Source organism: Macaca nemestrina, chromosome 3, assembly GCF_043159975.1.
Source record: "Macaca nemestrina isolate mMacNem1 chromosome 3, mMacNem.hap1, whole genome shotgun sequence".
Lineage (NCBI taxonomy): Eukaryota > Metazoa > Chordata > Mammalia > Primates > Cercopithecidae > Macaca > Macaca nemestrina.
The window spans coordinates 382,739-396,237 of record NC_092127.1 but is presented as its reverse complement, the minus strand read 5'-3'; the positions used below and the strand labels follow the sequence as shown (position 1 = coordinate 396,237).

The 13,499-nt window shown below is 43.6% G+C and overlaps 1 protein-coding gene across 6 annotated transcripts in view; it reads right to left on the bottom strand.

Moving 5' to 3' along the window:
• Positions 1–6,583: 6,583 nt before the first annotated feature.
• Positions 6,584–13,499, bottom strand: part of LOC105466740 (uncharacterized) — a 100,598-nt gene continuing 93,682 nt past the window's right edge. For all 6 annotated transcript variants that reach the window (XR_011620693.1, XM_071092705.1, XM_071092706.1 and 3 more), the window contains 3 exons: positions 11,915–12,034; positions 8,146–8,333; positions 6,584–7,103 (listed from right to left, as the gene is read on the bottom strand). The gene's annotated coding sequence lies outside the window, so the exon portion shown is untranslated. The remainder of the gene's footprint in view (positions 7,104–8,145; positions 8,334–11,914; positions 12,035–13,499) is intronic.

Sequence of the window (13,499 nt, the reverse complement as noted above, 5' to 3'; positions counted from 1 at the left end):
TTATATCCAACTATCAGGTCTCTCCAGCTAATGACCCAGATATCACAGATTAGAGATAAGCCATCATCTCTGTGTCCCTTCTGAATGCTAGACTTACAGAATCGATGAAGATAACAAAATGATTGCTCTACACCTTGAAGTTTTAGGCACATTTATTGCAAAGCAAAGTAACTGAAACAGAAATCCATGCCTGTAGGCCCTGTATTGATTTGCTGGGGCTACTGTGAAAGTACCACAACTGGGCAGCTTACACAACATTAATATACTGTTTCACAGGTCTGAGGCCAGAAGACCAAAATTGACATGTCAACAGGGTTGGTTCCTTCCAAGTGATGGAAAGAAAAGACCTGTTTCAGGCCTCTCTCCTCAGCTCACAGGTGTGTCTTCTCCCTGTGTGTTTACATCACCTTTGCTCTGTACCTGCCTGCATCTACATTTCTCCTTATTTCTGTCTCCAAATGCAGTCACATTCTGAGCTACTGGGGGTTAGGATTTCAAGATGTGAATTATTGGAGAGCACAATTCAACTTGAACAGGTCCCAAAGCAACTTACAAATGGTGTTGTGGTGTCTCTGGTACCATGAAAGAAATTGCTTAAAATGATTGCGTGATTTTGAGGCCAAGTTCCATCTTTCGAGTGTACACAGATATGTATATGTATTTACGACATATGTGTATACATGTACATGTGTGTATACCTTAAAGATTTTGTGAATATTCTTCTCCTAGGAGCAGTGATGCAAAAGAATCACCTTGGATCTAGGGCGGATAGTTCACTGTGGGCTACTCTCCAGATTTGAGGACAGGGAAAGTCAGAGCCGAGGAACTGAGATTCAAGGGTGCCTAACGCAGAGATAGCCCCTATTCCACAGCCATTTCGGAGGGGGTTTGGCCCCTGTTCCCTTGCAATGGAGAGTCAAAGTCTGTAATGCTCTGACCACCTCATGAGAAGCTGTGAAAGTAAGTAAGATTTAAGAGTGTCAGACTCACCTGAGCAGAGTCAGTCCCAGAAGACTTAATAATAAAGCAAAGTTTTTCCCTCAGGAAGAAAAACGTGGAAGAATGAAGGGATTCCTGCAGAAATTCCATCAGTCAGCACCCCTCCTTGAAGCAGCAGCTGGGAACAGCACTCTGCAGGCTGGTGCTCCTGACAGAGAAGCCCTCTCAGATGTAGCCAAGTAGACATCTGTTATCAACACATTTGCAGGATTTTAGGGGCTATAAATTTCAAGAGGCACCTTCCATAGGGTAATGAGAGCAAAATGGGCCCCTGGGGTCAAGAAACTGTGTGGACTGGGGAGTGGGCTGATTGTAACAGGAACAGCAAGACTTGTGAGAAAGGAACTTGGACTAGAACCCTGAGTGGATGACGCTGGAATGAAACTCCTGACAACAGCTTCTGCCAGAGCTGATCTGGTTTCCCCACATAGTTGTGGCAACCTGACCTCCCTGGCAGGCTCAGGCCCAGTCTGGTCTTTCCTAGACTTAATGCTGACCTTAGATAGAAAGTATTGAAGAAGGCTTCGGCCAATATCCTTGGGTTGGGCAGCACTGCCCTGTATTGTCCAGCATGGATATGGTGCCGTAGTTTTCACAGCTGGGCTTGTGCTTCATTCCCAAGATTTATTATTGAGCTTTCATGTCAGTTGTGCTACCCAGATTCCAAGTCTCTCATTTGGAAACATGTCTCTCTCCTCTAGCCTGAGGCCCTGTCTCTCAGAGCGTGGGTACCAACCCCTGACCACCGCGGGTGCCAAAACCCTGAGAAACGCTGCAAGCCCCTACCTGGATGTATTTCTCAACAGAGCCCTCGCTGGGCTTCATTCCTCCTCCATGTCACCCCCATTACTCTGGCAAAACACCTTCCACTTAGCCACCTCCCACCTAACTCACTGTTCTTGCTCCTTGTCTTCCAGTCACTGGGTTCTTCCTGTCAGCCCAGACTCTCGATGTGAACATGTAACCAGTATCTGCCCCATCCTTGTAAGGGGATTTGTGTCTGTTTTAAGAGGTATGCTTTATGATTGCTCAGATGTGGTGAGGCCAGCAGGTCAGAAGACAATACGATTGAAAAGATGATTTGATACTCACAGTTCCCAGGACAAGTGGGCTCCGCATGCCAGAGGCCCACGTGGAAAACACTGGGGTCACTCAGGAGGCAGAGGGAGTGAGGGGAAGACACAGGCAAGAGTCTTCATTACAGTTCCCACAGGAAGGTACATGAGGCAGGATAAGCAGGTTTAGGATTGGCTAGTTTGAATTATCTTAACGGCCCCTGGGGCTGTCCTTAGTTGTCCAGGACCTGGCCCTGAGTGATCAAGGCAGCAGAACCATGGCCCTGAGTCAGGGCTCCTAAATAAGTGGGTTGAGGGTACGGCTCTGGATTGGTTGGTTTGCATTTGAAAGACACACTAGAAGGTGAACCCTTTACTATCTCTAGGAATCGGCTAACTCTGGGAGCGGCAGGCAAGACTGCAGACATCAAAGCATCAGAAAGGAAGACCTGGTTAATACAGCCTCCGAAGTCTGAGCCACATCCTGCCGTGGTGAACTAGGTGTACCCTGTCCCATCCCAAGAAATTGTTCCTTCTGTCTTATCTGAAATAAAGGCACTAGTGCACCGCTGTAAGGAAGGGCAGCAGCAAGTCTATGTAGGGGCCCTGATGAGGCAGGTCTGATACTGGCCTAAAAGACCAGGTGCGGGTTTCAGCACCAAACCCGTCAGAAGTGTGCACTTGTTGCCTGTGTTTTGCCCTCGAGTTACACTAATTCCTGTCACTTTCAGTAGCTGCTCTAGCTAGGCTGGTCTCAGTGTGCCACAAACCTATCATAATCACTGCTAAATCCAGGCACTTCACTTCTGTTTTTCCCTCCTCTAGAGTTCCTTTCTGGCTTCTCTCTGCCTATCCAAAAGCTACCATTTTTAAAAATTGGGGTTTGGGAAGAAAAAACAAAAACAAATTAAATTCTAATGGCTCATAGCCCTTCTATAAGCTGAGAACTATATGAAGGTCTTCACATATTATTTCCTTTGGTTCCGTTGGTAAGCCCGAAGGTCGAATATCATCAGCACAACTGTATCCACTAAGACAAAGAGAGGTGTAGCCATTTAACTGAGATGCTACGCCAGGCAAGAGGCAAAGCTGGGAGTCTGTGCCTGCCGAGTCTGACAGCAAAGCCCCTGCCCTTTGCATTCCGCGATGCATCTCCAAGCCCCACCTCCTCCTGGCAGCTGACCTCAGTCGTCACTCACTTCCTTCCTGGATGTCATTCAACTGTTCTTGGCAGATCACACATTTCAGATTTTAACTATGGATTTACCAGAAACTATTTGCCATTTAGACCACAAGCTCTTGGGAAGTAGGAATAATGTCCAACGTGACTTCTGTTTCCCACAAAGAATCTTGGTGGTTCTCCCTAGATGCCTAAATGATTGGCTTTTACATCTGGGACAGTTCGAATAATCGCACTATTTTCCTGACATTACATGGGCAAATCAAAGACCATAAATTAAGAGATAAAAATAAACTAACAGTTCTGATTTCCGATCTGTGATGTTGAGATCTAGAAAGAGCATTGCTCCGGGATCAAAACTAGAGCTAAGGAGGAGAAACACTCACGAAGGTCACACCTCTGTGAGCCAAGGACACAGGTGGAGACCGAGGCTGGGTCAGAACAGCAGAGGATGTGTCCGGCACCGTTCCCTGCACCAACAAGCTTGGAGCACGAGTAGTAAGGTGCCACAGGGCACTGCGGGGAGCCAGGTGCAGCACTGTGGGGAGCCAGGTGCGACACTGCGGGGAGCCAGGTGCCGTACAACACTGTGGGGAGCCAGGTGCAACACTGCGGGGAGCCAGGTGCAACACTGCGGGGAGCCAGGTGCAACACTGCGGGGAGAGCTAGAAGAGAACGGTGCTCTCCACTGCACAGCGTGGAGGGAGGGCCTAATGCTGAGAGTGGAGCAGACTTTGAGAAACACGTTGGGGGAAACTGTCACCACATCAAATATAGAGGATCGCTAGAGGAATCTGAAGACTGTGGAGCGTGGAGGATAATTACAGCAACCATAAATCTCAGACCCCTCCCAACTCCTCACCAGATGAACACAAATGCCCACACTAAAGGCCCCACAGAACACCCACTTCCACACATAAAAACCTCTAGCTCAGTCTCTACTGTCCTGAAAAAGATGTGTGACTTTCCAACAAAAAATTACAAGGTACGTGAAAAGACAGAAACAAACAATGCGCTGCCAAGAGAAAAAGAAATCTGCAGCCGGGGGTGGTGGCTCACACCTGTAATCCCAGCACTTTGGGAGGCTGAGGCGGGTGGATCACCTGAGGTCAGGAGTTTAGGACCAGCCTGACCAATATGGTGAAACCCCATCTCTACTAAAAACACAAAAATTATCCGGGCGTGGTGGTGCACACCTGTAGTCCCAGCTACTCGGGAGGCTGAGGCAGGAGAATTACTTGAACACGGGAGGCGGAGCTTGCAGGGAGCCGAGGTGGCACCACCGCACTCCAGTCTGGGAGACAGAGTGAGACTTTACCTCAAAAAAAAAAAAAAAAAAAAGATGGAATCTGCATAACTAGACTCAGGTGCGACACAGATGTTGGAGCTATCTGATAAAGAGCATAAAATAATTATGATTAATAAGTTAAAGCCTTCAATAAAGAGGTGTATGATGTTTAAGATTAGACAGATTATTTCAGCATAGAGATGGAACCGTAACAAATAATGTAGTTCAAATCCCAGAAATAACAGACAGTAATAGAGATGAAAAGCATCTTCTACAGCCCCACTGGAAGACTTAACATAACCCAGAAAAGAATCAGTGAACTTAAAGACAGGTCCATAGAAAGTACCTAGGCTAAGACACAGCAGCAGAAACAGAATAATGCGCCCAAGCACTGTGAGAGAATATCAAATGATCTAACACACGTTTACGTGGAGTCTCTAAAGGAAAAAGAGAGGAGGAGAACAGGCCAAAAGAAATAATAGCCAAGAGTGTCACAAACAATGACAGACAACAAATCTCTGAGCCAAATACCTCAGAGAATACCACGCAGGAGTAAGTACTGACACACACACACACAGACACATACACACAGACACACACACATACACACACATACACAAAGACACACACAGACACACACATACACACACAAACACACACAGACACACAGACACACATACAAAGACACACACACACATCACAGACACACACACATACACACAGATGCACGCACACACACACACACAGACACACACATACACATACACACATACACACACGTACACATACAGACACACACACAGACATACACACAGATGCACGCAAAGACACACAGACACACAGACACACAAATACACATACACACACACACACACACATACACATACACACACACACAGACACACACATACACAAAGACACAGACACACACAGACACATGCACACACACACACAGACACATGCACACACACAGACACACAGACACAAACATACAGACACACATACAGACACACACACACAGAGACACACACAACACACACATACACACGTATACACACAGACACACACATATACACACACACATACACACAGAGACATATACACACATACACGAGCACATGTACATGCTTGAACACATATATTTTGTATTCAAACTGAAAACAAAACACAGATAGGAAATCCTGAAGTCAGCCAATGAAACACATTTCTGTTGGGAGCCAGCTTTCCACAGCTTTCTCCTGTTTCTGAACATCTTATGAAGTGTGTCACTGATGGCTCGTTGTCATTTGTTTGTTGTCTCTTGTCTTCTACCAGCTTCTATGAAACTACGGCAGGTAAATGTTTAGCTTAAAAGTAGGATAAAAGCTCAGACCCTTTATAGTTCTGACAAATCGTGTAACAAGGAGCACAGGAAAATCACAGTAGATCTCACGTCAGAAATCACACCATACGGAAGGCAACGGGGTGATATCTTGAAAGTGCTGAAAGAAAAAAAACTCAACTCGGTATTTTATTCCCTGAGAGAAAATGAAGGAGAAATAAAGACTTTCTCAGACAAATAAAAACGGAGAGAAATCATTGCCAACAGACCTACATATAAGAAATGTTAAATGGAGTTCTCTGGGAGGAAGAAATATGATACCAGACAGCAACTTGGATTTATACAAAGCAATGAACAGTGTTAGAAACAGAATAAATGAATATTGGATCCCTAGGACGTCAATACGCGTCCCAACCATCCCCAAGTTTGGTCACTTGGTAGCCAGCCCCCGAGTGATACTGAGGGGAGAGGATCAGTCCTACCAGCAGGCTGGGGAACCAAGGCAGTGCACTGACAGTACTGAGGCCACCTGCATCCTACGGTTTTAAATGCCTTGACAATAAATAGCACAGAGAACACTCAGAGTTGAAGTAATTCAAATGTGGACATGCTTCTGAGGGCATCAATTCTTGGGTCTACGGCTGCTGCAAAAGGTGTCCAGACTCTACCTAGAGACGGGAGCAACGTTCCTTTGGCTGAAATGAACGGAATAAGAGAAACATGGAAAAGAAAAGTCTATGAAGGGGACAATTTATTTAGGGAAACTTCAACACTCCATAGAAACAAGAAATCACAATGGGAGGTGTTTTGCTTTGTTAGTTTGTAAAGGTGGCAGCAAGCTTAGGGTTTTTTTCTGTTCACTTGGACCACGGACCATCTGGACTATGCCGGCGTCTGGGAAGGATGATGGGACAACACGCATTACCAGTGTTCAGCAGTATCCAGCTCTTCTTCTTCTTTCTGGGCAGATGGGAGACTCTGCTTCCCAGACGCTTGAAGTTAGGCAGAGCCACATAACAACTTCCGGCCCAGGAAACGGGAGCCGAAGCAGTGTGTGTCACTCTCAGGCCAAACCACGAAAAGCCTCTAACAGCACCTAAGCTGCTCATTCTCTTTGTCAAAGAACCGGGTCTGGTGTGGAGCTGGTAGAGCAGCAGGCGAAAGCTGTATGAATTGCTGGATCATTGCACGGAGGACAGCGGCCCTGGGGAGCTGCCTGGACCCACAGAGGATTCTATACATTTTTTTCACGTTTAGCCACTGGGCGCAAAAAATACCACATGAAATTAACAATTTTCAAAACTGTTCTTTTACCTAAAGCTCTTTTCATATCTTCAGAATATTTTCATAGACACAACAGAAAAGAAAATTAGGAAGCAAGAATAAAAAAAACTTCAAGAGGGAAAATTTTTTTAAATTTTCATTCAGTTTTTTTTTTTTTACTTTTAATACATCAGCAAACGTAAGGCTATCTTTGGTTCTGATGCAACTGGCATTGATCATGTTCGTGAATATAGCTATGATACCAGGGCCAAACTGTTGTTTTCCTGTCTCAGAACAATGTGATACTGAAAAGCAAAGTCCCTCGTGTGATGAAAATGTCTCCAGTTTGCAATCAGTTGAAAATGCAGTGGGCTCACAGCCAGAAAACATTCTTGTGCTGGATCTTTTTTTCAGCACCCTAAATTAACCAGCTGGAATTCCCTTTTAAGTGCCAACCTACTCAGTTTTTCAGAATGCAGAATTCTTTTAATGGGAGATCTGTCTCTCATCATAAAGATGGAACCGTGCATTCTTGATGTCTCTCAAAAGCAGGCTTTTTTTATACAGTAAGCTCAGAGGAGGGTAAAGACAGATGCCAGAGCACTGATTTGAGACAGGGATGTAGCCGCTGTGCACAGACTCAACTAGAGCACCAGCTATCGCGGAGTGAGACCCTCAGCACACTATCCAGGCCTGCCTCGTGCAGGTCAAGAGAAAAGAGGCTGTTGTAAATAAATATCTAAATTAATTAAATCTATTGATGAGAACAAGCTCCATGATCTAGGAGCAGAAGAATTGATGCAATATTTCAAAACTGAAGCTGGGCATATTCTTCCAGTGTTTCTCAAATTATTGTTTGGGAAACTATAACACACTGCTCAAAGATCATCTTTGATGTCCAAAATCAAAATGCAAGACAGTGAGGCCTATAAAACCCTCACTGTATAAAGATTAACTGATGCAAGAGAGGTTGCCTATTTATTAATTCAAAACACATTACTCGCATATCTGTTAGACGCCAGGTCATGGGCTCACCTACCTCATTATGCAGTGCATGGTATCTCGAGATGCCAATACTTTGTCCTCCCTGAATGTTTTCTTCTCCCCAGTGTAGCAGAGTGGAGCATGGGTGTGGAGTCAGCCCTCTATGGCATGTTCTAATACTGTACCCTCTCCAGCTACTTCACCTGAACATTACTTCATCTCTTCCTGCTTCAATTTCCTCATCTATAAAATAAAAATCCTATCAGTGAGGGTTAAAGACTTAAGACATATAAAGCATTTAGAAAAGTGTCTGTAACATCACAGAGCTCAGTGCTACTCATTATGATTTGCTATTATTATTATTCTCAGCCCTGATTCAAACTCATAGCTCTTTCTTGTCTTGGGGGAAGTGTATGACAGAGGAGAAAGTGGAAGTGTTTAGTAAAGGTAAGGGGATCGTGCACACCAGTGGAAGGCTCTGAGAACACAGCTTGCCAGTGGCTCTAAACCCTCGAAGCCGCCTCCTGCCACAGCCCTGTCCTTGACCGGGAAGGGAACTCTTGCTAAATACTTCATAGGCCCTGGGTTTCCTCAACCTGCCCTCAGGGGTCTTCCCTCAGTGGCACAGCTTGTTATTCACACTGTCTCTTCCCCAGGCAACCAGAACCAGGGCTCGGTCCTGCTTTTCCTTGGATCAGGCCACCAGGTGCTTGACTCAGCCTTAGACAGCCTCAGCTGTTTCTTGTGCAGGTCTTTGACCTGTCCCATAAAGTCCACATCTTTGCATAAAGTCATTCTGTGTAATCCTACACTCATTTCCCTTCCCCTTACAGGACACGTCCTCACCTGTTAGGAGTAAGCTAGAGCTGGCCTGCACTGGCTATGTTGACTATGCTAATGCCTTCTAAACTCTGCTCAGTAATGAGATGTTGATAGCTTAAAACTGGTCACGGAGGGAGTATTTACACCTCAGAAATGCAACAGATGTACATTAGAACTTTTTTACTCAGCTACCCCTCTGCCTCAGACCTAGAGGCATAGAGTTCCCCATCCTCACTCTCTCTGGAGGCCTTGGTGCAGACCAGAATCCTGGGCCTTTTGCTTAGTTGGAAAAAAAAGGTGGATAATATTCTCCTAAAACGGTCTCCTATGTAATTCCAATTTCTTCTCCACACTGTTGCCAACGTTTTCTCTATAAAGCACAAACTCCAATATGCAAAGTTTAAACTTTAACATGACATTCACAGTCCTTCTAATCTGGCCCTAACCTTTCTTTTCCCTGCTTGTATCTTAACACATGTTTATGCATTCTCTTCTAGATCCCAGTGACCACTTGCTATTCCCCAAAGATTACCTGCACTTTCAGGCCTCCATGCCTTTGCCTATCCATGGGGTGCCCAGCCTTTTGGCCTTCTTAGGCTACATTGGAAGAAGGAGGATTGTCTTGGGCCACACATAAAGTGTGCTAACACTAATGATAGCAGATAAGCTAAAAGAAAAAGAAATCACACACAGAAAAATCTCATAAGATTTTAAGAAAGTTTATGAATTTGTGTTGGGCCACATTCAGAGCCATCCTGGGCCTTGTGTGGCCTGTGGGCTACGGGCGAGAACAGCTTGGCCGATGCTGTTTCCTTGTCCTAGAATGTGCCCTGTTTGAAACTGACCTCTGAGGCCATCTTCCCGCCTGTGGAGAGCGGCCCTCTCACATCCCTTCCTCTTCCCTCCGGTAGAACATTAGCAGCCCCTACGTTTAGATGGCTGTGCTCATGTTTCCTCTTCCCTGCTGTTTTCTGCTCCCAAATGGGCATCTGTGTCTTACCTTTATATCTGCTAGACTAAGATAGACCTCAGCAAAATATCCATGTTCAAAACATTTGTGACTAAATGAATGAAGGTCCAGATAAAGCCACTGAAAGAAAACCTTGGAAACAAAAATTCTTCTTCCTCTTCCCTTCCTGAGCAATTCATTCCAAAGGCCACTGAGTGGGTTTGGGCAGGAAAGACAACTATGCCACAATGAGCAGACGGGGACAGAGTGAGGTGGCCCCAGCGCAGTGCAGAGCCTGGGTGGGAAAGGAGGGCAGTCAAGCAGGGCCAGGCCGGGAAGATGCCGGTGTCAGAGCAGATGGGGACAGAGTGAGGTGGCCCCCAGCACACTGCAGAGCCTGGGCGGGAAAGGAGGGCAGCCAAGCAGGGCCAGGCCGGGAAGATGCCGGTATCAGAGCCCAAGCAGGGTAGGAAGGGCCCCCACACAGAACTGTGACAAAAGACACCAAGCCACCTGAAAGAGGCTCTCGCTAGCAAAAGCTAGAAAACAAAATCACCATCAAATACATGATGGTAACAGGATATAATTTATTGAATAAAATAGAAAACACAAATCCTCAAGATGTAAATAAATACATGAATCAATTGGAGTTTGATGAGAAACCTCATGTTTTTATAGTCTCAACATACTTCCCACCAATATGTGCTAATTGCAAAGGAAAATAAATAACTTTAATGAATAACTTTAACTTTAGTGTATTATATACTAGATAATGTTTGTGCAATAGTTATGAACACAAAGTACTATTATTATGGCGGCACTAAATACTCCATCTACCAGTGAAGTAGACTGGTAGATATTAATCGAGTGATCCAACTACACATTATCAGTAATGGGACAAATCAACGTTGGGCACCTCCTTTTATGATGCAGTGAGAGAAGAAAGCAAAGTGTTTGTTTTTCATGGTATTTCTGCCATGTTTTGTGGTATTTCTACCAGCGATGCATATCTTGTATATAATAAGGAGGAAACATCAAACAAATCCAAATTATTGGGCCTTCCACAGGCATTGGCCTGTCATCTTCAAAGGTGTCAAGATAATGAAGGTCAAGGAGAAAATGAGGAACTTTCCAGAGTGAAGAAAACAAGAAGGCCGCAGCACTCCCTTGACTTGTGGGGATTATGTGGGGATTTGAGATGAGATTCGAGTGGGGACACAGAGCCAGACCACACCAACATCTCAGGGCAACAGGGGATTCTGAACTTGACACGTTTGCTATGAAGAATAATATTGTTAGGACAATTAGCAAACTTGAATTGTCTCTGCAAATTAAATAGTAGAAACATATCAATATTAATTATCTGATTTTGATGATTATATTGAGCACATGTAGGAATATTCTTGTTTATAGGAAATACAGCAGAGAATAGTCAGAGGCAATGGGGTATTCGATCAGTAATTTGTTCTCAAAAGGATGAGGAAAAATCATTCTTTGCCTTGTGCTTATAACTTTTAGAATAAAAACTATAAACATCGTGTTAATGTATAAATTATCTCTAGTAACTGATAATCAGCCTTTTCTGGAGAACCAACTACACTGATTCTCTGTGTAAACTATTTTTACTAAGTATTAGAAAGAAGACCTTTTGATTTTCTTTCTTTTCCTCTTGGCATATTTGGTGCATGTTTTTAATTGTAAAAAGTTAAATATTCATTTACTTCATAAATATTGTATTTTTTTAAACTTCTGAGTATGAGTATTGAATTTTTATGCTAAAAAAATAATTGTGTTTTGGTTTGGTTTCAGCGCTATTTTTTAAAAAAATACTAGTAGTAGTAGCAAAAATTAATTTATTTGACAATCTCTTTTCCTAGATCCACATTTGGTTTTCATATGTTTGTGAATGGATAAAAGTAGTTTGGTCACTGTTGCCTCAGGGTGTTTTCAAACCGAAATGGAATATTTCAAAGCAGTCAACCACACATACACCCGTGCCCTCAGAGGAGGCACATGGAGCTAAGTGATGACCCTACACCGTGCAAGTACAAACCTGACTTCTCAGCTCCTCTGTCCAGCCCGTCATCTTCCTGGGAAGCAACATGAATACTTGGTTTTCAGTTGCCCTCTTTTCCTTGATTCCGAGATTATATGTCTTCGTATTTTAACAATTCTGAAATAAAGAGTAATTTTTAAATCTATGTTCAAAGAAATGTGATTGCCTGTACATGTATGAGCATAGCTAAATATGTTGGAATAGATGACAAAATTTTTAGAGCAAGGGGAGGTGAACCCATGAAGAACCATAACACAGGCTCAAAAATACTATCTATCAACAGCATCAAGCAATTGACCTCTTAGAGAGCCATTAGTCAAACAAGGAAGACGTAAAACAACAAGAGTAGACACAGGCTTTTCCAACGTGCATCCAAGGCATAGCAGCCAGTCACTGTCCTGGTGCTGAGGAGGCCTGAGCAGGAACATGGGTTGTAAGATGCAGACGTCACTGCAATATTGCCATCACGGCAGATACTGGAAAATGGTTCAGGAAAAACCTTAGACTTAGAACATGACAAAGGTTTAGACTCAAACTTCGGAACATAACATAAATTGGTGTAAGTAAACATATGCTCTGGTCAGCATTAAAATTTGTCTACATTTCATGCATTTTTAATGCATAAAAGCTGTATATCTTAAAAATGAGCGTGTCATAGAATGTTTTAAAAAACACAAATTCCATGGAGTTTTCACTGACACAATGACTAAAATGGCAAATCATTCTTCATTTTCAAAAGCTAATGATAACATAAACAAGGATGGAGAAATACGGGATTTGAATCCCTAATTCCTTAATGTCTTGAATTAGAGTCTTAAATCTCCATAAGGAAAGGGCAGCTGACGAGTTTTCTCAAGGCAATGAGCCGGGGAAAACATGGCGCTGTGCAAATAGCGTGATGTCATATCAGATGGCTTCATTCTTCAGTTTACAACTTCTCTTTCACTTCCTCATTGTTCTCTTCCATGTGTGCCAGTGGAAGACTAGGTAGGGTTACAAGATCTAACAATGTTCTTGACATAGAGTCGGCCCTCAATAAACATTTTCTGAGGGCCGACTAAATAACTGCTAAATAAATATTTGTTTATTCACACTGACTATTTGAACAAACCAATTGATCGAGTAGAATTGGTTCAGCCACACAGAAAACAGTGTTACTATCCCCTCTGCCCTCCACGGCTTCTAGCATGGATGATGTTCTGGGCCCCATTTTCATTCTGTTTATGTGACCTTGAAGGGTCTTACTGTGGGCTGCTGAAGTGCTGTGAAAAAAAAACACATCTTACAGATCCTATTCAACTACAAAAGAAACTTGTCAGTTAGAGAATTTTATTCTTAAAATGCCAAAACACCTGTCTGTTTTGAAAGCTAACCTATAAACCTTTTCCTTTGTAGATTATATTTCATTATGCTGTTTTGATTAGAACTCTGTTTTATTACACCCTAGGGTGTCAGCATGAAGAGTGAGGCTGAAATAAAATTCTGATTCATGGACTAATGAAAGTCTCAATACTTCACTTGCAACATGACCTTTATCTTCACTCTGGAGCTCTCACTCAAAGAGCTAAAAGGTCATGCTGGG